The following is a 24,582-nucleotide window of genomic DNA, read 5'->3' as shown; positions in this document are numbered from 1 at the left end:
GCAGATGAAATCAACCAGTGGTATTGATGGTTATCTTTTCTTAAGCCGGTTATTGCAGGCATCTGTCTGTCTCTTTGTGGAAGACTCCATGCACATTACCACAGGAAGGAGATCTTGTGATGTAGGCAACTTCCTGGTTAAAGCTCTTGTCAGTTTAAACATGATTACTTACTTTCTGACATTTGCACTAAGTAGAAAAATATGGTACTTAGAGTCCTAATGAGTATCAACTTTAACCTACCCCAAATGAGGTAAGATCATTGGATATCAGAATTGGAACACAATTTATGTCCTGAAAAAAAAAATGAGAAAGATCAGATAAGAGTTACGTAATCTTACTGCAACAACCTAGCTGTAGGAAATAGACACCCTCTATCATCTGCCCCAAAAGATGGAGTGGTCTGAGCCACTAATCCAATTCTAGGGATCCAGATGATTCAGGTAATTCATGAATCCCATCTTCAGACAGAAGGCAAGAGCAGTGCATGAGATATCTCAGTAGCATGATATTCCATTTTATAGGAGCTCAGGGGAAATTGAAACTCTGTGTAGAGTCTCTGTCTCTTAGTGTACTGAAATTTCTCTTTCATTGTAATAAGAAAGATCTGGCCCAAAGGAAAAAAAATTGTCAAAAATTTTGGTATTTCTCAATGCACCTGAACAAATATACCATAGCCATCTAGGGTTATATTGTCACCACCAGTTGTGTAATTAAAACAAAAAAAAACTTTAAAATTCAGTATCAGCAAGATATAATTAAGAAGTAGAATATCCTTTTATGTATGACAAATCAGCATGTAAATACTTAAAGACTAAAGCTATTTTTAAACTATTCATTTTTAAATGATTTGTACAAACATTCCTCTAGGATATGACATTTAAAAATAAAATGTGATTCTATTTATAAAGTCTGTATTAAACAGAATGCTGTAGTAAATAAATATATCTAATATGAATGGAATTAGAACTAAATTTTAGTTTGGACAATAGATATTTGTCCAAAAAACTTAAGATTGCCGAAAAGGCTACAATGGCTGATTTCCTTTGGCAAATGGTGGCATACTGCAAGAAAATTTTATCAGAAAATTTTTGTTTTGTCCTTATTTTAACCTAAGAAAGTTTATAATTCAATTCCTCTTACAAATATATCATAATAAAGATTAGGTGAATTTACCTTGTAAGAGGAAAATTGGAAAAGAGGAAATATCATATAATTTGTAACAACATTTGCAAGGAAAATTCTATAATTAATATATGCCAAATATATTTAGTGAAACCAGAGTTTATTGTTTACCATGCAGCTAGAAGTCCTAATATATTTTTCTTTGCTTTTTTCCTGTTTTTAATATTAATATAATCTGTTCCTAAAAACTGCCCAAGTCTTCACCAGCCAACGCAAGGTGATTCCGTGACACCCCATTAAGTTATCATTTATCCTCATTGATCTCATCACCTGCAAACTTTTCAAAGATACTGATACTCTATCTGTCCTTCCTAAATTATCATAGTTCCCTTCATCCCAGTTTCTACTACTACAAGTCGTTGGAAACTTGCTTATGAAGATTGTTACTAATAACCTAATCCCCAAATCAAACCACCTTTCTCTCTCCCTTTATCTCAGTCAAGTTTAATCAATATTTGGCCCTATTAATGTTCCTCTTTTTCCTTGAAATTTATTCTTTAGGTGTTTTATTCTAGCTTATCCCCCACATTTCTTTTTGACAGCTCATTTTCAGTCTGTACCTCTTCTACACACTAAGGGCTTTTCTTTGGTTCTGACTTTTCCTCTTATTCACAATTGATAGTTCACATGACCTCGTTCTGTATTTCCCCTCTCTCACTTTCCCAGGCTTAAACACTTGGAGAGATTTTCTCTTAACACTCCCCTAAAAATGTGAGTTTATCTCATGGAGATTTAATAAAGCAAATGCTCTCTCCACAAAGAGATATCGTTGGACTGCTAAAAATTCAACACTGTTCTCAACTAAATTTTCTCCATTTATATTATTAAGACAGACTAATTAAACCCACAGTTCTCCACAATGACAACTGCCCTTACAGATTTGCTTTAAAAAAGTAGTCCATATATTCACTAAAATCTAGGGGATATTTAATAATATGAGTGCAACTCTTTTCTCCTTTAGGATATGGACAGGAACTTTCATTCAAAGTCAAGGCACATGCCTAAAATATTGCAGTAAGACAGTCTTCTCATTGTCTGTAGCATATACAGACACTGCTTACTTCTCCCCTTAATTCACTCTTAGATACTGAACTAACACTATGTTAAAGCAGAAATATGCAAGAATGTACTCTTAATAAATAAGGTCCCTGCTTAGTTGTGGTGGTATAATGTGAGGGGAAACTCAGGCAGTAAACAAGATCAGAGAAAAAAAGGAGGCAAGACAATCATAGTTGACAATAGATCTGTTCTTAGTTTCAGTTCTGTCACCAATATCTCAGAAACCCAGAAGCAAAGGATGTATGGCTAATTCTACCTGAGAACTTCAGTGTGGCTCCATTTTGATGCAATCAAAACTTGAACTCATTTTCCAAGATTGAAAGCAATAGTCCCCCTACATACTACATATGGCTGTCATTGTCAATGTCATTTCCCCTTAAAATCATTTCATACCCCATTGTATGTTCTATTTATGAGTACCTTCCTTGGTCCATGAATCTGCCTTCACTCTCCGTATTCTTCTTCAGACCTATACAGTATGCTCTTAAGAACTGAGTAACTTCATTCAGGATATGGCCACTACTATGAAGATGACTTTTGGACAAAGGACTGGTTTTAGGAATCCTGAAAGTTTCTGGGAGACTTTACCAGTCTTATTTCTGCAAGTCATGATTACCACATATTTTGTAGCTAAACAATTGCTGTTCCTACACTGTAAGATCATCATCTTGGTAAGTGACATTTTCATCAGTATGGGTTATTCTTTCATTCCATAATATCCTATGACCCAGACTAGGCCTTCGGGTTCTGGTTCACCCTTAGATATTTATGTTTTATGTTCTCCTGTGACGGTTAATTTATCTTGACCATATCTCAGTCCCCCAAAAAATGCTCTAATTTTTTAATATTTTTAAATGACTGTCACAGCAGCATTATTCAGAATAGTTAAAAAGTAGAAGCAACCCAAGTATCCATCAGTGAATTCGGATTAAAAAATTCTGCAGGCAACCAAACTTTTATTCAAGTGAGAGGAAATCAGAAAATGCAAGTATCCATTTACCATTCATGGGGGAAATAATTCTTTGATACTTAAGAAAATACCACAGCTGACTAAAAGAATAAATAAAACTATTAAATCTCAAGAGGTAATATGATATTAAAAATTGATTATGTGTACTGCACCCATTAAAATTAACATTAATAAATAATTACTAATTTTTAACAGAAATATGTTACATAATTCTTGTATCAAATATATTTCTTGGGAAAGAAAATACACAAAATAAAAAAATAATATTTTTTATACCAGGAATTTGACCTAAAAAACTAATTAATTAATTAATACATGTTGAGCAGGAGTAGAGAAGAGGAAAGTAAAAGTGTGATAAGTCTCTTATATAGGAGAATCAGTAACAGTCTTCCATTCTTATAATTGGTTGAAAATTACATATATATGCTAATCTCTGTGTATATGTATATTTTTATATACATATAATATGCATATGTGAATATAATATATGTATATATAACTGTAGAACAAAAATGTGCATTCTACAAATGGGAATATAGAATAAAATTTGTAGGAAAAAATAACTAATAGGAAAAAAGAAGAGCTACAATGACATATAATGTATACGGAAGAAGAAAACAGTAAGTATAAACCACAAAGAATAAAATAAAATGGCAAAATAAGACCATACCTGACTTAGCATAGTGAATATAAATGGCTTAAAAGGTAACAATAAAAGGCAAATACAATCAGATTATATCAAAAGGTAAAAATCTAAATTTACTAATTATAAGAAACACATATATAAACAAATTGACAAAGAAATGTTGAAAATAAAGGGGTTCAAAATCTTCCCTAGTCAAAAGGAATATAGAAAAGTTAGAGGAATAGAGAGGTAGAAATATTAGAATCAGACACAGCATCATGTATCATGGCAAAAAATATGAAATGGATAAAATTATTATTATACACCTGTAAAAGTTACAATGCACAGTGCAAACATAAGCATCACAAACAATCCATACACTGAGGAAATACATAAAATAAAAACTGTTAGGAAGGAAAGGAAACTTTACATAAAACTTTAACATAACTGTAACAGATACATCGAGGAGATAAAACAATTTCAAGAATGACAAAATATCTTTAATAGGCATGAATAAGCTTTACACTATGCAGAGAATATGCCTTTTTCTGGAACATCCACGGAACAAACAGTAAAATTCACTATAATGGTTTTAATAAAGTGTAAGCATTTTGACTCATCCACCCCAAAAGGGCAAATTCTTTCCACACTCATTGTATAGCCCAGGATGTTAGGAATTAACCAATATTCTTTAGTCCTTGAAAGATCTTAACCTTGAAGACACTCAGAGACAACATGCAAATAAAACCCACACCAGCCTCTCTGTGTGCTTTATCTGACTGTAGTAGGCTGAATAAAGGCCTCCAAAGATGTCCCCATTCTAAGCCCTGGAACCTGTGAATGTTACTTTACATAGCAAAAGGGACTATGCAGATGTGACTAAGAATCTTGAGATAGGGAGATTATCCTGGGGATTATCCAGGTGGGCCCTAAATGCAATTTCAAGTGTCCTTATAAGAGAGATTGAGAAGGAAACTTCACCACAGAGCAGGAAATAAATCAGTGTGACCATGGAAGCAGAGATTGAAGTGATGTGGTCACAAGGCAAGGAATGCTGGCAGCCACCAGACACCGGAAGAGGTGAGGAACAGATTCTCCCCCGGAATCTCCAGAGGGAAGACAGCCCTGCTGTCACCTTGATTTTAGTCCAGTGATGTTGATTTCAGACTCTGGCCTCCAGAACTGTGAGTAAATAAATGTGTGTTGTTTTAATCCACTAAATGTGTGTTTTAAGCCACCTACTACAGGAAACTAATACTCTAATCTCCAGCTGGTTTCTCTCTCTGGGACTCTCCCTGTATCAGCAATGGTACTATCACTTTTCCTTGTCACCCAATCACTATGAACTTCTTCCCCTCTCACACCCATACCCAAAGTAAAGGGTAGTGGGAATGGGTAGATGTTCATCCCACCTCTTTTTTTAATGAATACATTAAATAAAACAGTATCTCCACAAGTTTGCCTACCTATCATTTTAAAGTAAAACCACTTTAATTTGATTGTTGACCTCTCTGGTGAAATTGCTAGAAATGAAGAAAGTATCTTACCAACCTAAGGGAAATGGAGATAAAAGAGTTGGAGAAGAAGCATGATGCCTAAGGCAAGTCTTTAAAAAAGAGTTTTTTACATATCTTTCTCTTACCAAACTTTAGGTTGCTAATACATTTATCACTATAATTTGATTTTTAATTGATATTCCTGGTGAAAAATTGATACATTTGATAGATTCAGAGGCTGTAATAAAGTCATCTGTCCTAAGAACTAAGAAGTACACAGAGTGATGTAGTTCACTAAAGGTTTTCCCCACCTCAATTTACATGGGCCTTAACTTTCAAGAGATTCAACATGGCAGCTTTAATAATAATAATAATAATAAAAGAGGATCTTTTGTGTCCTTCAATAGTTGATTGAAAGTGTGGCAGCCCAGGTCTCACTAACAGCTGAATAGGCAGGCCTCTGCGACAACTGTTTCAGCACTGACTGAGTGGTTAAGATAAATATTAAAAACTGATGGGGCCAGTGTCCTCATACAAAGGCTGGAATGTAACATAGCCCACCAAGAGTTTTGCCTAGGTCTTCCCTGGGCCTTGAAGCATGACAAGATAATAAAGGAATTCTTAACAGGACCCATTTAGGATTAAACAAGTTTTATTGGGGGTCTAAAGGAACTCCCTAGACCTCCACAAGTAAGCTTTATTGGGGACTAAAGGAACCTCCATGATTTAGCAGGAGACAAGATAAGGGTAATCACCATGGCACCTGGACCCATTTAGATTAAGAAAATGTACTGAGGCTCCAGAGGAAGGTCTTCAGTACTCAGATTTTAGTGATAGATTAGAAGTTGATTACTTGGCCGGACGCGGTGGCTCACACCTGTAATCCCAACACTTTGGGAGGCTGAGGCGGGCGGATCACCTGAGGTCGGGAGTTTGAGACCAGCCTGACCAACATGGAGAAACCCCATCTCTACTAAAAATACAAAATTAGCCTGGCATGGTGGTGCATACCTGTAATCCCAGCTACTTGGAAGGCTGAGGCAAGAGAATCACTTGAACACAGGAGGCAGAGATTACAGTGAGCTGAGATGGTGCCATTGCACTCCAGCCTGGGCAACAAGAGCAAAACTCCGTCTCAAGAAAGAAAAAAAAGGAAATTGATTACTTATGTCTTTAGATGAATGCACACTTACACACTTACACATAGACATATAGCTTAGAAGGTGTATAAGCTCTGGAAAGCTTTGTAATTTTGCGTTGGTCTGGCAATATTTCCCAGCCTTCTCCCTGTACCTAGTTATAGAAATAAACTCTCTTCTATCCCAGTTCATCTGCATCTTGTTATTGGGCCATGAGAATAAGCATAAAACAAACCTTCCTTTGACGCTGGTATCTAAGCACCAAACAATAGATACCAGCATCAAAAGAAGGTTTGGATACAATCTTCTTTCGTTTTGTCTGGATACAAGGAGCTAGTTTGGGTCTGCTCAGTTAATGTATCTATGCTCATATTTTCCTTCCTCAGTTATAAAATAAATCAGAGGTGAACACTGTGGTTAGCCATAGATTAACCAAGAAAGCAGAAATCATCTCAAATGTTCACAGTGGAAGGAATGGAAAGCAGAGGTGGGTCCATGAAGAGTGGAGAGGCTGAGAATTAAACAGTGGGCTCTAAAATAATCCTGGGAGATTGAAGATGGCAGGAAGTCTTTATCATTCTTGGGCTGGAGAGACAAAAGGAAAACATGCAATTACTAGCACCAAGAGGACCACTCTAGGAGACTGAATCTCTGTTGGCCTCGATACAATGGGGGCTGGAGTCACAGAGAAGATAAAGCCCCTGGAGAGGCCACCTTAGGCTGAAAACAGGAGGGAGTGTCTTGATCTCCCTCCCCCAAAAACCACTCCTCACCCTGCTCTCTAATTTCCCGTGGTTGATATAATCCTGCTGCCCGTTGACTCAATCTTTTCAGAAATTCTCTGGAGCCTGAGAAAGTCATCCTGCCAAGGATCAACTGCTTCCCCCCAGAACAAAGCAGAGTAGAAGGATAGATCTGAGTGCAAACAGGTCCAGGACCAGCACACTGTATGGTAAAGTGTTTTTATGGTGTTATATAATAGAATATATCATTTAATTCAACTCTTTCATTTTACAGAGAGGAGCTAGGGTCCAGAGAGATTAAACTGTTTACCTAAATGCACACACACAGCAAGCTTTTAGGTCTAAACACACAGCATGCTTTTATTAGGATTGTATTAGTTATGACACTGCTTAAGCCCTATTATAAAGTGCTTGGGAGCTGAGTCATTTCATAGTCATCCCTAGTACCTGATACAGCATCTGGTGCTTAGAAAACTCTAAATAAAACATTTATTGAATTCATACAGATTGAAAGAGAAACATAGCCTATCAACCGATCTAAGGTAGCTTTAGAAAATTTCCAGTCATATAAGAGTGACTGAGCAAGTTAAACAAAGACTGCCAAAATTATGCCTCTTAAATGTTTTAAAAGGAATCATATATTCTCACTGGCCTGTGACGGTTTAAGTTTTCTACGATTCAAAACAAGAACAAAGATATGTTCCTTTTAACTATCATGCTAAACTATCATTTGAAATAATAAAAAGGATGTCAGCAATGAAAAGCTGTACAGGTTGTACAGAACAGATTGATACAAATAAAAAGCTAATAAATATTTATGTGGCCATGTGTGGGAGGTGTTGCCTAGAGTGTTTCCCCCACATCCCTGACTATGGAGTGAAAAAGGAAACTTAGGAAAAAATATACCCAAAGAGGGAGATTTAAATAGCACAGTGGGCAGCGGGGGAAGTGATGACTAATATTGCTGTTAGTAGTGGTTTAGGAACAAAAGAGACAAGTCAGTTGGAAACCTTCCAGTGTCTTCTGCTAGGGCTCCTTGCTAAAGCTGATGCTGGAAAGCAGGAAGGAAGGAAAGATGGAAGGAAAAGAGGGAGAGAGGGAGTGAGGAAGGAAGGAAGGGAAGTCATTAGAATGTAAGCTGAACACCCATTTCGTGCTTTTGGCCAAACAATAATACACATGTTTAAAAGTTCATTTTGGTGGGAACCCAACTTAAGTAGAATTAATGAAATTCATACAGAACTTGAAATTCACTACCTAAAATTATTCATTAAAAATGCAACATGCATTGAATTAATGTAGCAGTACCTGAAGGAAGTCAAAGAAACTCCAGTTTGAATTTTGGGAGAAAAGAAAGTATCATTTAATATGAAATAAATGAAGAGAACCTAAAAGAGCGAATGGCTAAATAAGTAGAAGAGGTTTTTTGCAACCTATAATTACTGGGGGATTTTTTACAGGAAGCTTCAGGAAAGAAGCTCTGACCCTCAGATTAGTCATTCATCACCCAATCACTGGCTGCTAAATTAGAGGCCAGGAAAAAGAGATCAAACATGTGCAAGAAGGAAGAAGAAGAAGGAAGAGGAGAAGAAGGAGGAGGTGGGGAAGAAGGAAGAGGAAGGGAAGGAAGGGGAAGCTGCTGTCGCTTTTTGGTTTCAGCAAAACCATACAGGGCAAAATCCCATTAGAGCTTTCTGAGAAGTTATGTCTGGGACAGATCTGATGGTAGGCTTGAAACTTCAAACAGAGTCCAAGAAAAATCCTTTTTTTTTTTTTTTTTTGGTTTTGTAGAATTTAGAACTATTTTTCTAGGTGGCTGAAATAAAATAAAATTTTAAGTAGTTGAAATGTTAAGTAAGTTGTTTTCAACAATTTGCAGATTTATGTCAGAATATATATTATGGGATTAAACGGATAAAATAATAATATTAAACATCAAAGTATTAATAGTGTGAGAGATGAATAATTTAAGGCAATTTCAGTTGCATCAGGTTTTTTTTCTTTTTCTTATGAATAAGAATATAATTTTATTACTCTGTAGAGAGGTAAGTAAACTAGGAGAAACTCAAGAGCGGAAATGCAAAACATAATAAAATAGAATACATTCGATTTTAAAAGAATGTCTCTATTTCATTTGAGTGCTGGCCAAAAGATAATGGCATTTCTTGGAAGAAAAGCAGTTATCAGAATTTAACATTTCAAAAACCTGTTTTAGGAAGACACATCGTCACTTATGTAGTATGTAGTATTCTTGTCAACAATATTTTATCTAAATCTAATCATGATGAAACAATCAGAAAAATCCAAACTGAGAACAATCTGTAAAAGGAATGGTCTTTGTTTTGTTACATATATACATATACTATATATGTAAATATATATCCCAAAGCCGACCTTGAGAAAGAAATTCAGTGAGCCATTCCTTACGAGTGTTCCCAGGAGAAATAGGAAAGTGAGAAGTCAAGTCGGTCCAAGAAGAATAAAGAAGCCAAGCTCAGTTGCATATCAGCAATCTCACAGAGAGAGCTGCCTCAGTCCCTCGAGGGCAAGTAGATGACCTCAGAGTTGTCCCATCAGTTGCTGCTTGGGAGCCACACTTTCAGCTCATCCTTGCACTTCATGCAATCTAAAAGCCCCACAGGCAGAGCAGGTCCTGGCTGCCTGAGGTTATTCCCTATGAGAGAAGCAGATCTAGGTTCCTACAGCACAGTCTCTGCTGTAACTAAATAGAAGCCTTCATTCATGATTGGATTAGGGGGAAGGGCAGGTGGCTATGAAGGTTATTAGTCAGATAACAAGGACAATTTTTAAATGAGCTGTACATTAAATATTTAATTTTATTGTTGTTAAATTTTGAATGTGATAATTATGTCATGCTTATGTAGAAGAATATCCATGTACTTATAAGATACATACTGAAGTATTTAGGACAAAAATGCCGTGTCTAAACTTGTTCTCAAATAGCTTCACAAAAAAAGTAATATTGATGTGTATGTGTGAGTATATGAATGTATATACGCACATACATGTATACATACATTTAGTATGTATATGTATACATGTATGTAGACAGATTAAAATAGAGGAAAATATGGAAAAATGTAAACAAATGGTGACTCTAAGTAAAAAGATATATAGATATTTATTGTACTATTATTTTAACCTGTAAGTTAAAAATTTTTCAAAACAAATAGTAGGAGAAAAAAATTAGCATTTGTCATGCTAACTTTTTTTCAAGAAAAGTTGTATTTAAGATCAAACCAAGTGCGGTGGTTCATGCCTGTAATCCCAGTGCTTTGGGAGGCCAAGACAGGAGGATCACTTGACCCCAGGAATTTGAGACCAGCCCTGATAACATAGTGAAACCTGTCACTACAGGCCTGAGAGGTCGAGGCTGCAGTGAGCCATGGTCATGCCACTGCACTCCAGCCTCAGTGCTTTTATAAGTGTTCTTATATAAGGAATAAGTAAATTGCTTATATAAGATTTATATAGCTTTTTTTTTTTTTGAGATGGGATAGGCAATACTCTGGTAACAAACCATCCACAAATCTCAGTGAATAAAAACATAAAATCATTGCATATTGCATTAAGTTGCATTGAAAACCCAGTAAGAAAATTGTTGTAAATAAAATGAAATAAAAATGGGAAAAATGAAGTCCTTAAGATCATTATATTAGGAAAAATTGTCTACTGACTTCTTGACAACAACAGGACTTATTTATTTATTTATTTATTTATTCATTTTACTTATTTATTTATTTATTTTTTGAGACAGCGTCTCTCTCTGCAGCCCATGCTGGAGTGCACTGGCGTGATCTTGGCTCACTGCAGCCTTTACCTCCAGAGCTCAAGTGATCCTCTGATTTCAGCCTCCCAAGTAGCTGGGACCACAGGTGGGCCACCCGACCTGGTTAATTTTTGTATTTTTTGTAGAGACAGGGTTTTGCTAGGTTGCCCAATCTAGTCTCGAACTCCTGGGCTCAAGCCATCCATCCACCTGGGCCTTACAAAGTGCTGGGATTATAGGTGTGAGCCACTGCGTCCAGCCAGGACTTCTGATTTTTTTACTGTTTATTAGAGGGTGGACCCTATTCCTTCCAATCATAGCTTACTTTTTAAAGCAGTGATTCTCAGCCCTTTTGGTTTCAAATTTTTGGTAGCCTATTTAAAGAGGAGGTTTAAGATACCCAAAATACCACCAGTCAAGTCTTGAATCGTCACAGTGCACATACTTCCACCATATAATTCTGTCCCAGAGTGTCTGAAAAGTATCCATAACAACTGGTCAGCTCCATGTAACTAACTGCTTCAGTGGAAATGATTATTGTCTTGACCTCCTTCCTTTATACTTAAAAAGACAAATTTCTCATATGTTCCAGAAAATATGCCATCTTTACTTAGCACTATGCAGCTCATCTCTTACTTGTAGCAAGTTGTACCCAGTCTACATAATTTCTATAACCTACTACTCCATCCGGCAGTTATTTTTGACCAGCATTGCTGCAATAATACATATACTTGTTTAAGCAGAAGTTAATCTTACACGTTGGTTTTGACAATACCACTGTTTCACAGATATTTCCTGTTCTGTCTCCTTACATCCATATGGTAAGATTGTACATGCTGGTCCCCTTGTGGTGGGGTTATGTGACCAGTTCTAGCACTTGTCACCCATAAGTGATGAGTAGAAGTGACAAACCACTTCTGGGCCAGAGTATTTACATGTTGATGGCAAACCCACCACATTTCTCTTTTTCTTCCAGCACAGTGACCCATGATTTTCAAGGTGGTGGCTGCTTTGTCAGATGAATTCCGGAGTGACCACAAGCAGAGATCTCCTAACGACCCATGATGGTTAGTGTGAGCAAGTATGAGCCATCTAGTGAAGCAAGAAATAGTGCCTATATAAGCACTGAGATTTGAGGATGGTTTGTTACCAGAGAATTGCCTTCCTTATCCTGACCGATAATCAGATTTAATAATATACCTCTGACTGGTGTTGGCTCCATCATACACCAGGGAAACAGCTGTTGCCTAGTACTTATATTGCTTAAACATGTAACTCAAAACCCCTGGTTTAAATGAACTCCTGAGTGCATTATGCATAATATTTGTATAATTGGCTTTCGTAAACAAGACATTGCTATAGTTCTTTACAGAATTATGCTAATATTAGATAGATTATTCTTCATTTATCTTTATCTGTTCTGAGCAACTGAAAGAGGAAAGATTTGCTATGAGAACACATAAATATAGTATCATGAAAGGAAAAGAAAAAGCTCTGTTTTGTGGAAGGCATTAGTCCCCTTTGTTAGTCAAATGAAGAGAGACTATTTATTATACTTTAATCTTAAGGAATCCAAGATTGCTAAACTAATGGATAACATGTGACTAAGGAATGAATTAGTTGAACTTTTATTCTATGAGTTGCCACCATGAACTGTGTAATTATAGCCAGGTCCTTTAAATGCTTTGAATGTTTTTCATGCGCAGATAAGATTATTTCAGACCCACCAGGCCTTGAAGAAGGATCAAAGTCTTGTCAGACCTTTTGCCTAAAATTGAAAATATCATGTTACTTGGATTATTTATTTATCCCTGCACCTTGTTTCAAAAAGGATTTTAAGTAGATGGCGTATTATTATTTTATTAACATGTTAAAAAAAACCCCATAAGAGGATTATAGAGTTTTTCCCTATCCTACTTCTCAGAGTGTTTTAAGCATACTGTAGAATTTATTCACTCATGAATTTGATACAAACTAAAGTGAAAATCTCTTCTCTAGAACTTCATAATGCTTAGAAAGCATAGTAACACGTTCAGAGAAAGAGGAAGATCAAATTTAGAGGAAGCTCTTGTTTGAGTTTCTGCCACAATGAGTTTCCCATTCTAGATATTAAAATAATAGTATGTACCCCAGATAAAATACTCAAGTTTCTGTAAATTAAGGATTATGACTTGATTATATGTATTTTAGATTTAGAGCATGCATAAAAAATGATATCTTTTTCACCAACTAGTAGAAAAAAATTCAAGATAATGTTATGATTTTAATCTTCCATGATATGTATGTAATCTAAAATATCAAAACATCACTGACTCTGCATTATAATTAAATATAAAAGGTGACTGACTTAAGCCAAATAAAAAAAAAAATTGAGACAAGGTCTCATTCTGTCACCCAAGGTGGTAAGCAGTAGTGCAAACACAGCTCACTGCAGCACTGACGTCCTGGGCTCAAACTCTCCTCCCATCTCAGCCTCCCAGGTAGCTGAGATCACAGATACACACCACCACACCCAGGTAATTTTTTTTTTAAGTAAGGACAAAATCTCACTATGTTGTCCAGGTTCCAAATAAATTTTAACAGCTTAATTTTAACTATTCAAAAACTAAGCAAATACCTGAAAATTATTTCTTCTGAAAAACACATGCTAAATAAAAATCTACTATACTTATGGATTTTCAGAGGTCTTCATAAATATAAACTCATAAATTCTTGTGGCTTTCCCAATTGTCACGTCTTCTTTCATGAAATATTTTGTAAATTTTTACTATGATATTGGACAGAGCATGAACCTCAGAATTGCCCAAATCTGAGTTCACTGACTTAATCAAGCACATATTATTAATATATAACCTTGGATAATTTATCAATTTAAACTGAAGAGCTTCATCCTCAACATTTCTAAATTATGGGTGTTATAAACAATAAATCAGGTTATTCCTTTACATTTAATAACTAGCACCCCACACTGTGATAAGTGTCAGTAATGCAACAGTACAGTAATATATAGGCAAAGCACCAACCAGAAATTAAGTATCTGTTGAATTTCTCTCTACTTTCCTTTTCCCTCAACCAATTCCTGAATAAATGTAGGGAGAAACAGGAACGTTTTAAGAAATCTTCTTCAACTAATATGAAATAGGATATCTGAAGACTCACCCTTCTGTCTTCCTAGTCTACAGTTTGTTCCACAGCTATTTTTGTGACTAAAGATACCAAAATTAGACATTACTTTTATCTCTAAATTTCAAGGCAGTTGTTAAGAACTATGATTAAACTACCAAAATAAAGAAACGTAGAGGAATAATGAACATTGACTACAAACTAAATGGATTGTCACATATTCTATCTGGTGATTTGAGAGACTGCTTCTCATACACTGTAATTCAATGGAAAAAATAGCATATACAAAATGATTACTTAGTAAGAAAAATTCAAACTTAAAATGAGTTGTCAATGTGATGTGCCATGTTAGAAATGAATAATAAAATGTGTGCGAAGGGCTAAGTAAGGCATTTTCCCCTTTTTTCTCTTTTAAAAAGTACTACAAAAGAGCAGTTTTTTTGGTTAAAAAATTAATCAAAATTGCTAAATGAATGATGCTTTCAGAAGTTTCCTGTTTTTGACATCAGAGTCATATTATAATGCTCTATTTCCTGTTTCCTCATCTAAATAGAATTTTGCTTCAGGCAATTTTTTATCTGAACTTCTGTTTGTAGAAACCAGGGACATTTATTGAATTGTTTCTTGCTGGCTGTTTGATCTTAACAAAGCATTTAAATGGTACTGATGCCCTGGCTTGAGCAACGGAGCATCCCAGACTTTCAGTTAGTTGCACACAGCACACACAAAACTCATTTGAGTTACAGCTAAATGCAATTACAGGCCTCAGAGTTAATACATAGATCACTTCTTATTTAAGGCAATTCACCTTTGAATTGGTTAACCTTTAATTGTTTATAAAATAATAAGATGGGAAACAAAGTTGCTACCTAATATGTTAGTTTCCCCAAATAAACACTTATTTAAAGGTTCATTTGTTAATCAAGTATCTGGAACTTGAAATACATTTTTATGAAAGGAAATAAATTTTAGGTGATGATTAGGTTTTTATCAAGAGCTGAAGTTTTTAATAATGAACAGGGAGAGATACTGTGGCAAAACAGTAATTGAATAAAACATACATTCAATAAAATGATATGAAAAATCAATGTTTCACATTTATCCTGAGTCAAATATAGAGAGAATTAAATTGAGGATGACGAAGTGTAGTTTCTAATCATTGTTCCACCACTATTTGACCTTGAGCAAATTGCCTGGAGACCATATTTGGTAGACAGATGAGGATGTACACTTTCTTTTAAATACTTGAGAATTAGCTTAAGTGCTCTCATTTGACAACTTGCTCAGTATTTCATAAATGCCAGGAAATTAGCTCAAATCCTCTGATGAGCTGCATTTTCTGTGTTCAATTTGTATAAATTCAATAAATATTTATTGAGGGTCTTCCATATGCTGGATATGTGTCTTAGCAAAATAGTTTTAAAGTACAATATGAAAGATCTGATGCTCAATAGTATATCATTAGTGAATTGCAAATTAAAATCTAAATGAGATATCACTATATATCCACTGGATTGTCTAATAGTTTAAGTTGTCAGTATTAAATATTGGGAAAAATGTGGAGCAGCTGGAACACTCAAACATTGCTAGTGGGAGATTAAAATTGTGCAGCACTTTGTAAAGCTAAACATATATTTACTATACTACCCAATAATACCACTAAGTATTTACCAAGAGAAAACAATTTTCTACACGAAGACTTGTACATGAATGTTCACAGCAGCTTTATTCATCATAGCTAAAAACTGGAAACAACTCAAAAACATGTAAGTAAATTGATGAGCAAATTGTGGTATATCAATTTAATGGGATACCATCCAACAATGAAATAAATCAATGAATGATAACACTGATTGACATGAATAATCTCAAAATCATTATCCTATGTTAATGAAGCCAGACACAAATGAGCATTTCGTATATTATTTTATTTGCATAAAAATTTATAACAGGAAAATCTAAGCTATAATGGCAAAAGGTAGATTTGTGGTTGTCTGAGCTAAGGGGTAGAGGAAGATTGACAGACTGCAAAGTGCAAAAGGGAACTCCTTGGGGGTGATGGAAATAGTCTATATCCTGATTAGCAAGATGGTTACATGCATGTGTACCTTTCTCAAAACTCATAGAACATACACTTAAAATGTGCAGTGCTGGCTGGGTGCAATGGCTCACACCTGTAATCCCAGCACTTTGGAGGCCGAGGCGGGTGGATCACCTGAGGTCAGGAGTTCAAGACCAGTTTGGCCAACATGGTGAAACCCCATCTCTACAAAAATACAAAACTTAGCCAGGCATGCTGGTGGGTGCCTGTAATCCCAGCTACTTGGCAGGCTGAGGCGGGAGAATCACTTGAACCCGGGAGGTGGAAGTTGCAGTGAGCAGAGATCGTGCCATTGCACTCCAGCCTGAGCAACAGAGAGACTCCATCTCAAAAATAAACAAATAAACAAATAAATAAAATGTGCAGTGCTTCAGTTTTCTGAAGATTTCCAGGAGCTTCGGAGGGATTAAACAACCTTTGAGGTAATGACAGGAATTTGAGTTGAGAAACCACCAGGGATGTCAGAGGGATTTTCAGAACCCATGAAATCAGTTCACAAGAGAAAGGGAACACTTTCATCTTTTAAGAAGTCTGCTTACAGTAATACCAGTCATGTATGAACTTGAAAGAGAGGCTTTTCCCAGACTTTCAAATGCCAGAGCTGCCAAAATCTGAGTTCGGCAAAAATGAGGAGGGCAGGGGGTCAAGTAAGAGATGCGAAGCCAACCAGCCTTCCCACTGCCTCCCAGACTGCAGGTTCCCACCTGCTTCTCTGCAAAGCTTTAATCACTAAATTGAGACCCTCTGACTCTATTGCCTAGTGGTCATGGGGGCTGTTGGAAATGTCATTCAGTAGCAGGAAAATGTTTCCCCACTGAATAAATTTTCAAGGGAAAAGTGAGAGAGAAAAAAAGTAGTGTCTTAATTACAATATGTTTGCTATGCTAATGCAACTTCCAGACAAACAAGTAACACCACCAATCACCCTCACTCTCCTCCTCTCTGGTTCCAATTGGATTGCCTAAAAAAAAAAACTTGACACTGCCACCATCTCAGTCAATTAATTTCGTAAAACTGCAGATGCTCGTGCTCCTTGCTTTGAAGGATGTATGTGGGGAGGGGGAGATGTTACAAATTAAAATGGTGAGGAAGGAGTTTTAAGAAGAGCAAATAGAAACGGTGCACATGTAAATACATAAGTAGCAGTTAATAGTGTTAAGAAGCATCAGCCTTTCCTTGTTCCACTGAGCACAGTGATAAGGACCTAAATCTCCTGACATGAAATAGTAAAGACTCAATACCACTCCATCCAAAATGGAATCCAGTCTCTGGGAAGAAAGAGGAAGAAAGGATAGATTGAGGAAATTGATGGATGGAAGGGGTGAAAAAGGAAGCTAGCAAAGAAAGAAAAAGAAATTCCTAGATTTTCATCTGAGACAGATTCTATTTGGGCTAGCTGGTGACATGATGAAAAAGTTTTTAAATGTTTGCACCATTTTCTGGACCCCAAATGCCACTCTCCAGAGATACTGTGTAGCCCAATTGACCAACCCAGAAGATCTGAGCTCTTCACAATACTGATCCTGGAACCCGGACTTCCTGTTTCGTGAAGGACCAGAACTTGGTATCATGCATATGTATTATTAACCCTTTAACTACTAAAGACCATGCTTCTTGTGAATATTTTTATTATCACTGAAATCACTGAAAGAATTAAGTTGCCTCCTTTGAATCTTATCAGATTCAAATAATGTCAGTTAGTAGCTTAACAGAAAAGTAACTAGAGATAATTTGAACCAAAACAGAACCTATAACAAATGAATAATGGAACAGTAATAATTCCAGAGTTTGCTGTGGAATAGAAAATTATTTCGAAAGGAATTTCTAAGAGGAAAATATTTCTTCTAACTAGGGCATAGAAAAATATACAAATGAAAAGGTTTTTTTTCCCTGTACCTGAATCTAAAAGGAGTTATGGTGCCTTGATAGCCACTGGCTATTTAAGCTAAAGGGAACAGTGTACATGGTTTATTTTCGCTCTTCTCCGGCATTTAAATTCTGTGTGAGTGTGTGTGTGTGCACATATGCGTGTATGCATTAGACTTTTTAGATTGCTCTTATTTTCCCCAAAAGGCACCAATTGGTAAAATGTACAGGCTTTTCAGTAGGACACACCACCTGATTCTTACAACACACACACACACACACACACACTCCACACTGTCTTCTTATGGTTTGGTTTGGATTTTGCTACTTTTAAAAATTTCCAATCTTTCAGTCTGTAGCTTCTTTTCTTTAGATAATTTACTTTTTATTGGCAATATGTTTTACATTATTTAATCACCATTTTTTAAGTCATTGTAGTAGGGACGTTTAAGGCCAGGCCAACCTCATGCATAAAAAGATTCAGTAAGAGATTTGCTGTCCTGTGCTTCCCACCACATCTGGGTCAGGCCCCTGCAAAGCAAGGTCATGGGAATGTGGCTGCTGTCTGAGTTTTTCCTTTTCTAGCCCTTAGGGGCATGAAGGTCCTTTTGGACATTGAGTTGAAAAAGGTAGTAGTATTTATAACAAATCTAAATGGATTCATATGATTCTTACCCACACTATTTTAAAACTTCTTTTAAAAGTCAGGCTGAGCTCCTATGGCAAGTGGTCACTTTGTTCATACTGACATTTTTTAGAAAATACCTTAGGGTCTCATGTGAGTAAGAAATAGATTGCAAGAACTTTGAGAAAGGAACACAGCTAAGGAAGGGGTAAAAGAAAGATGAACTGAAATTAAAAACAAATGTTTTCTGTAAAATTTTTTTAAAAGATAGAGATACCAAGAAATCAAGGGGGAAACATGCATTGTTGCATTCTTGCTTTCACTTCATTTTCTCACATGGATGATATAGAGAAATCAACCGCTAATAAGAATGAAGCCACTTACTATGACATATTATTTTTAACTCATGAAACATTCAGAGTGCTTCATATCTCAAAAATATATTTTACATCTTTGCAAATTGTGCACCTTTGCTACTGTTTGTCTAGCAATAGGCCCGTGGTACCCCCAAAGTTAACAGACGGAAAGCATGTAATAAAAGACAATATTATAAACTAAAAAGTAAAGAGAAATGATAATAAAACTAATCAGAATCTACCTTTATTTGATTCCAAAAACTCCTTTCTCCTTACTATTTTATTTACCCCAGTGATACATGTTTCTTATTCTCCATATCAGGAATTATCATATTCTCCCTGAAATGGTTAGGCTTTGTGTCCCCACCCAAATCTTATCTTGAATTGTAATCCTCATAATCCCCACGTCATGGGAGGGACCTGGTGGGAAGTGATTGAATCATGGGGTGGTTTCCCCCATGCTGTTCTTGTGATAGCGAGTGAGTTCTTACGAGATCTAATAGTTTTATAAGTGTCTGGCATTTCCTCTGCTGGCACATTCTGTCTCCTGCTACCCTGTAAAGAGGTCCCTTCTGCCATGATTGTAAGTTTCCTGAGGCCTCCCCAGCCATGTGGAACTGTGAGTCAATTAAATCTCTTTTCTTTATAAATTACCCAGTCTTGGGTATTTCTTCATAGCAGCATGAGATCGGACTAATACCCTCCCCTTATCTCATTTTTAATGATAAGGTCGAATTCTAATCCTACTAGTGGGAGACAGGACTAGCTGGATTTCCTAGGCCAACTAAGAATTCCTAAGCCTAGCTGGGGAAGATGACCACATCCACCTTTAAACACGAGGCTTGTAACTCAGCTCACACCCGACCCATTAGGTAGTAAAGAGAGCTCACTAAAATACCAATTAGGCTAAAAAAGAAATAGTCAAATCATCTATCACCTAAATGCACAGGGGGAGGGACAATGATCAGGATATAAATCCAGGCATTCAAGCCAGATTGGGAAACCCCTTTGGTCCCCTCCCGTTGTATGGGAGCTGTTTTCATTCTATTAAATCTTGCAACTGCACACTCTTCTGGTCTATGTTTGTTCCAGTTCGAGCTGAGCTTATGCTCCCCGTCCACCACTGCTGATCGCCACTATCGCAGACCTGCCGCTGACTTCCACCCCTCCGAATCTGGAAGGATGTCTGCTGCACTTCTGATCCAGAGAGGCACCCAATGCCGCTCCCGATCGGGCTAGAGGCTTGCCATTGTTCCTGCATGGCTAAGTGCCTGGGTTCATCCTAATCGAGCTGAACACTAGTGGCTGGGTTCCACGGTTCTCTTCCGTGACCCACAGCTTCTAATAGAGCTATAACACTCACCGCATGGCCCAAGGTTCCATTCCTTGGAATCCGTGAGGCCAAGAACCCCAGGTCAGAAAACAAAAGGCTTGCCGCCATCTTGGGAGCAGCTGCCACCATCCTGGGAGCTCTAAATACAAAGACCCTCGGGTAACACTAGCATCATGGAATTGAGAAATTACAAGTGGTAGAGGAATTTTAATGCCATCTAGTGTTTCCATGTGTATGTACCATACTGCAGGCCACTGCTCAAACCCACCTTTAGCTCAAGCTGTTTTCTTCATTCTCACTCCCCACTGCTTTGTAGGGAAGCCACTGTAGCTGGCACAATGGCCCATTGACTGGATAAGGGATTGGTAACTAGCCCAAGAAAAGCTCATCCCTAGGCTGTGTTAAAATAATTAATTGGGAAACCATTAAACTGAGATGGCTCTAGCCCCCTGAGTTCCTACATGCGAACTCAAACCCAACTCAGAGGGAATGGTCATAGCCTAGGAAAATGGAACTTAAGCTTAACCAATCAGAAACTGCCAACTAACCTCTAACTAGGGACTTTAAGGCTACTTTAGCCAATCAAATATTTTCTTTGTCTTGCTTCCCAGAACACCTAATAAAACTTTTTCCCTTATTCCCCTTCAGTGGAGCCCAACCTGGTTGTGGTTTGGCACTGTGAATTCATGAATCACTGTCTGCTCAAATAAACTCTTTAAAATGTTAATGTGCTTAAGTTTATCTTTTAACAGCTGGCAGCCTCCTAGGAGGAGGTGTGGTTCAACAAGCTGTGCTCAGGGGAGGCAAAGGTATGTAGCTAAGCCTGTCAGACTCACTTGTTCTGGAATTTTCCCCAGAGAACTCAGTGACTAACCAGTCAGTTGCAAGAGAATAATGAAGTAGACCTACAGATAAAAGCTAAGATTCCACGAGAAAAAGATCACGCTGGCCATGACAGACAGAGAAAAGAAAAATCTAGGGATACCTGGAATCTTGACAAATTTTCTAGTCCTAGATTCATTACAAAAATTTTTCTAATCACCACTTTCCCCATTCCTAAAGAAGCTCAAGTAGGTTTTTGTTTACTCACAAGCAAAGGAGAACACCTAGCATCCTTTCTATCCTTCGTCATCCCCTACAATGTCCTTGCCCAGTGGTCACGCTCAGGTTTAAATATCTGTAGTAATAATTTACCACTCAGTTTATCCCAAGACATCTCTAAGTAATTAGGTTATAAAGCCATTGGTTATATTGAGTGAGCCTTTCAACCTCTGAGTCTTTATTCTCTGGCTACTTAAAGCACTGTGAGACTCAGTATCCTCTCATTATTCTGATCCCTCTCAATTGTAAATGTCCCAGTTGATCTGTAACTTTCCTCAAATTGTGGCTTCCAGAGCTGAAAACAATAGTCCATATGTGGTGTGACCAACACAGATGGCCTGGATTATCGTCATCCTTGTTCTGTGTAATTTATTACAAGTACTTTACCTGACTGTGTTAGACTTTTTTCTCAGCCCCATTAAATTGTTGCATTATTTAAACTTCTTGTTAATTAAAAGCAGTATTAGAAATGAGTTGGAGATAACCCACATGTTCTTACCTTGCACCTATACAGTTGGTTTTTCAGATTCAAGATCAGGATGTTATATTTGTAAGTTAAACTTCATTTTTACTAGGCTAAATTTTACGTTTCCAGCCTTCCATCAAATATCACTGACCACCCACCCCACCCTCTTATGATCATTACTTCCTCTAAATTGCTCCAACAAATATATCTATTTCACTCATTTGGTACATCTCTTATTCTACCTAATCAAGTTAGTCAACATATAATGAACGTTGGTTCCAAACTATAGAGCATACATATCTTGTTTTCAGAACCTATAGAATGCCACACACACAATCTTTATTGGTAACTAGTAATGATCAAAAATGAGAAATGTAGGCATATTCAATAGATCCTACATTGTTTTTCTAATCACAGCCTGTGAGCTTTCAGATATGTTACTGGGGCAATTTCAGCATTGGGTCTGATTTGTGAAACCTAGCACATTCTTTCCCCTCCTTATAGAGGATAAGTAGATAATCCTTTTGAAATGTGAGTGGATAATGTATAACTTCAATTGCTAGTCTTTTGGGTGTCCTTAGCATCTTTTTAATACATTTCTACTAAACACTTCTAAGATAGACAGTGGTCTGTCACAGGCAGTTGAGAAGGGCCATTTGGCTTGAGCTTTCAATGTTTGAAAAGCCTCAGATTAGTTATGTTATATCTATGAAACCACCTTTGTAAAAATTGTATCCGTAAGAAAATACTGGCAGTGGGGGAGATCTGATCTAGCCACCCAGCTTTTGCCTTAACCCTTCAAGCTGTCCTTAGTTATTCCTGGACTTGGGCGAAGCTAACTTTGGGAAACATTTACTTTACAGTTTAAGTGATAATAGTCCTTCCCATAAACTCAACTGCTTTTGTAAAGCAAAGGAAAGACCACCAGGCTAAGAGGATAGAAGAGCCTGAATTCTGCTAAGGTGCAGACATAAAGGATTGCTAGCCATTATTCTGGAGATTACAAAATATACAACTTCCCCAATTACTCCAGCAAATAGCATCACTACTGTAGAACCCATGATTGGCCTTTTCAGATATCTTTTCAGGTTTTTTTGCATGTTTCATAACCAATGGCCCCACCTAAACCCACCAAAAACTAGCTTCTGTGGCCCCACCCAGAAGCAACTCAGTGCACAGGAAGACCATTTCCACATCCCTGTGATTGCACCCCCAGCCAATCAGCAGCAAGCACCTATTGCCTCGCCACCCCCACCCTTTCCCCAAAACTACCTTTGAAAAACTCTAGCCATAACATTCTTGGAGAGATTGATTTGAATAATAACTCCATCTCCCACATAGCAATGGCTGGCCTCATGTCAATTAAACTCTTCTTTTACTGAAATGCCATGGTCTCTGTGAATTGATTTTGTTTGTGTAGCAGGCAGGAAGAACCCACTGGGCAGTTACACCTACAGCAGCACAGATACACTAAAATTAAAACATGTCACTCTTAATCTTAAACTTATGACCCATTATAACACCACCCCATTTTAAGCATTATAAATAATTTTAACACATCCTTTAATTATTGTATGAATAACAATAATATTACACTACATTTGGGTTTAAAAACAAAGTGTTAATTTGTCAAATGGTTAGAAATGTATCACAATTTTGTATCACTCTTTCTAAAATGTATTTTTCAAAATATTCTGGTTGCATTAGTAAATGGAGATGAGCCAGGCTTTTCTGTCTCTTAGAGGCCCTAGAGGCAAATGAACATCATAATTTCATTACTTAAATGTTCTCCTGATGGTCCTTTTTGCTGTCCACATGAAACTTATTGTCACTTAACAACAAGGCTTTTTAATTGCTAATTCCTGTTTGGATTGTTTCTTCCATTTGGAACATTTTTAATGAGCAGCAGTGACTGCGTGAATCACTATGCTACGTTCAGTGGGAAAAAAAAAAATCTTCATCAACAGCAACATAAACGTGATCCTTTCCCCCAATAAGCTTACCATTCCCACAGATACAACCATACTTAGCTATGGCATGCAATAAAGGATCGAGTATTGTATTTTAGGAGTAAACAAAATTACCCATGACCAGAAAGAAAAAGACTTAAGTCAGATTCAGAGATGTGGGGAAAGTTTGCCAGCCTCATATTTCTACACTATGGGCAATCTTGGCTCTAACCACAAAGTCTTTTTGGTCCCTTTGCTCCCACTTCCTGATTTTAGCACCACTGTCATTCTTTGTGGCAAACAGTATTTCTAGCAAACATCATATATAAGAAGGCACTGCTGTAGCTGGGAGAGGATGCACAGTCACAGTTGTCCCTAATACTTCTACTGCCAAGGCTCCACCCCACTCTGTGCCCCAGGTCGCATGTTCTTTAGTTGTCTCTGTCAAGTGTACTATCTTGCCAGAATCTGGTCCTCCTGGCCAACCCATCCTAAGGGTATAAAATGTCCTTTGTCCAGGCCAAATTGAACTGATACAGGGATGACATAATGCAAACGGAACTTCATTAAAACAAAAGAAGAAAAAAGATCAAAATCGGTAAATGAACTCTTACTTATTATAGTGTAACCTTCATAGATCACGTTGACTAAAAGATA

The sequence above is a fragment of the Pan paniscus genome, chromosome 13, assembly GCF_029289425.2.
Source record: "Pan paniscus chromosome 13, NHGRI_mPanPan1-v2.0_pri, whole genome shotgun sequence".
In the NCBI taxonomy this organism is placed as follows: Eukaryota; Metazoa; Chordata; class Mammalia; order Primates; family Hominidae; genus Pan; species Pan paniscus.
This window is presented reverse-complemented; position numbering follows the sequence as displayed.